The 3,659-nt window shown below is 34.9% G+C and overlaps 1 pseudogene; it reads right to left on the bottom strand.

Moving 5' to 3' along the window:
• Positions 1 to 1,835: 1,835 nt before the first annotated feature.
• Positions 1,836 to 3,404, bottom strand: LOC120172796 (annotated as a pseudogene).
• Between the last annotated feature and the right edge of the window lie 255 nt (positions 3,405 to 3,659).

The following is a 3,659-nucleotide window of genomic DNA, read 5'->3' as shown; positions in this document are numbered from 1 at the left end:
ATAAGAAGAAAACTCTGGAGACTTGATTTTTCCCCTTTTACTTCCCACGTGGAACCATATATATCCTTTTAAATTAATTATCTTTTCTACCAAATAACCATTCTGCCATTCTATTCTTCCTTCTTTGTTATCTAGTCCTATACAAAAATTTCAATATAACTCCCTGAACTATTCAATTTATATACTTTAGTCACTAAATTCCAAAGTTTTACAATTTGGTCACTAACCCGATATTGAGGATGTGACAAATGTTATCGATTTGTAACAAAATGGTCACTCCACCATTATCTTTGTTAAATTGATGATGTGGCAACATTAATAAAAATATTAATATTTTGTTTTACTCCGAAACTATTATTAAAACATCAAATAAGTTCTTAAACAATGATTTTATATCTAATTTATAGTTTTTTTTCAAACATCCCACCACCATAACTATATTCGAATCACCTTCCTTACAAAATGAAAAGAACACTACATAGATAAATGAAAATTTTCCACTAAAGAAAAATACACGAGTATTTAAAGTGTGTATTCAATTAATTTTAGTGTAAAAATAATGCTTTTGGGATGATTTTCGTTTTGTAAGGAAACTGGTTAAAATATGTAAAGACAAACGAAAGTTTGTTTAAGTGTGATTTTTGTTTTATAAATAAAGTGGTTAGAATATAATTGAGATGGTAGGGTGTTCAAAAAAATGGAAATTAAAAAGCTTTTGGGATAGATTAGGTATAAAATCATTGTTTAAGGACCTATTTGATGTTTTAGCAATATTTATGGGTAAAATTAAATATTAACCTTTTTATAAATTGTTCCATGTCATCAATTTAACATAGATAACGATTGAGTGAACATTTTGTTACAAATTGATAACTTCAGTGATCATTTTGTTATAAATCGATAATATTAGTGACTAATGTGTTACTTTTAAAACTTCAGTAGAAAAACCAAAAAATTACCAAAACATTAATGGCCATTGGTGTATAAGAGGAAAGTCCAATTGAAATGGGTCCCAATTTTCGCAAGTGCCGACGTACGAATTGGACTTTGGAATAAAAGCCTCGTTATCAATGTACACGTGCTTTATCAAAATGGTATCAAAGCTTTTTGATAGGTAGGGTCCACTACAGTTCGTAAAACCTGGAAAAGTATCCAAACCTACCCTTCAGCTAATATAAAATCATAAAAGGCAGTCAAAATATTTAAACCACCTATTATTTTATTCATAGGTATAACTACATTTTTGGACCTCAGACTTTTCAAATTTTTAGACCTTATAATTTATCAAATTTTTATAAAATGTTGAATTGTTACAATTATCGTTAAATTTATCATTTTTTACATTTATTATAACAAAAGAGTAATCATTTTATAATAGTTTGATAAATTTAATAATTATAAGATAGTATATGTTCAAAATCTTTCTTAACCATTAATAACGTGCAGACATCCAACATACCTAATTATCCAAATCCAAAACCTCAAAGAAAGAAGAACACTTCTAACAAATGATTTTTTATTTCATTGTATTTGATTCACTTTAATAAAAATCAATAAAAGCTTGTGCAAAAATATAATAAAAATTTAAAGATTAAAAGTAATTAAATTAATAAAAATATTCGATATCATGTTTTCGTATAAAAAATCATGTCTAGAATTCAAACTCATTTATGACACCACCTCTTTAGATATAATAGAGAAAATTCACATGTTAAATTTTTATTGATATTAGAATTTTAAAATAGTAAATGGAAATTAAAAATATTAATATTGTTAGCTATACCTATATTTTAGGCAAACTCCTAAAAGCCTCCACATACAATTAGAAAAAAAAATTTTAAAAAATAATTATTTACATTAAAAGGAAAAGAGTCCCATGCTTTTCCAATCAAGTCCATACATTGTATGCTTTTCCAATCAGGGCCATACATTGTCCGATCATGGTCCACCTCCATCAAATAAGCCTTTGATAGGAACAATGTGGGGCCCATCATAAACACCCTAAAAAGACCTTCATAATGTGGGGTCCTACATTTCATGGACCCATCCCAAGCTTTTGACCAGCCAGATCACATCTGACCTCTGCAAACCCAACCCTTGACTTCACCAAATCAAATTCCATCCACACGTTTTGTTGATGATGATGCCCAATCACGAACGCCTCGATCCCCAGGAGATCAGAGTTCCCGAATGTGAAGCAATACACCGAATCACTCCCCTTGCTCATCCCGGGTACCCGATATAATAGCCTCTCGCCTGATACGCTCATCTCGGCACCTCGAAACATTAAACTAACTCGCGGTAAATTCGAGAAGCTTTGACGAGTCGAACCCGTGACCCGATAACACAAATCCATTGCCCCTTGGAAGACGAAATTCGGATCTTCATAAACTCGGAGAACCCTTCTTGTTTGTTGCAAAAACTCGTTTCGTAACGAGGTATAGACTTCACCCAATAAGAAAGTAAATTGGGTACCCGAGTCGACCATTGTTTGGCCCGCTCCGGTGTGATCGGGTAAGAAAGCGGATTTCGGTAGACCCAATAATCTATTCCCCACTTTAATACCTTCTAGTTGGACCGTATATGCAACCCGTCGTAATAAGGTAACGGGTCGGATCTTTGAATCAAAGGAGTATAATTTAACTCACGTAACCACGTGAATCTCGCGTCGCCAAGGAGTAAAACCCCGGACGAGTCGAAACCCGATATGCAGTACGAGAATTTGGGGAATCCCATTTGACTAACAAAGGATAACGACCCACGGTTCATGCCCATTAATCCTGTGGTTTTCGAATCTTCCTCTGAATTCGAGCTGTAACCCGAGTCCATACACCCGAATAAAAATCCGGGTCGGGCCGAGGATCCAATAACGAAATTTTCATACGCGAGATTTCCTTCTATTGAGGTAGCGTCAGCGTAAGAGATAGCCACGTGACACAGTTTATTATTCGGGTCGCAGAAAGCGGGTGCGGGTAAGTCACGGGTCCTGGTTTTACAAACCGGTGAAATACACGTGACGGGTTTGTAAGACTTGGAGAGTTGAGGGGCGAAACGGAATTCAAATTCGGCGTTTTTTTACAATGCAGCCACGAGAGTTCACTCCCGGTGTCGAGGACCATACTAACTTCCTGCGGCGGAGAGCCGACGGACAACGAAACCGTTAACGTAACGTTATGGCGGAAGGGTAGCTTGTCGGTGGCGGAGACGGCGACGGCGGAAGAGGAAAGCGGGCGACGATGATGAGCACCGAGGGTTTTCTTGAGCGGTAAAAGGAGTGTTTGTTTAGAAGGAAAACAAGAATGTTGATGGAAAAGAAGAAGGAAAATCGTGAAGGGAAGAAGAAAATGAAGAGAAGACATTGAGTTTTTTTTCTTTTCTTTTTCAGTTTCGTTTACGTTGAAGTGGCGAGGCTTTGAATTTTGAATGGCTTTTGGTTTCCTTAAATACTACTAGGGTTATGTCGGAAAGACCACCAAAACCATTAATCTTTCAGGGATAAAGCAACATTTACTCCCTGAACTTATCAACTTATTTCAACTTAGTCACTGAAAACTTTTTTTTTAAAATTAAAGTAAAAGTTCATTATTGTTTTTTAATGTTTACTATAACGACATATTTATATAGGATGCCTTATCGATGAGGTTCAAAGATGATGATGA

The sequence above is a fragment of the Hibiscus syriacus genome, unplaced genomic scaffold, assembly GCF_006381635.1.
Source record: "Hibiscus syriacus cultivar Baekdansim isolate YM2019G1 unplaced genomic scaffold, ASM638163v2 tig00111877_pilon, whole genome shotgun sequence".
NCBI classification, from domain to species: domain Eukaryota; kingdom Viridiplantae; phylum Streptophyta; class Magnoliopsida; order Malvales; family Malvaceae; genus Hibiscus; species Hibiscus syriacus.
The sequence above is the reverse complement of the archived record's forward strand: the minus strand, read 5'-3'. Positions and strand labels throughout refer to the sequence as shown.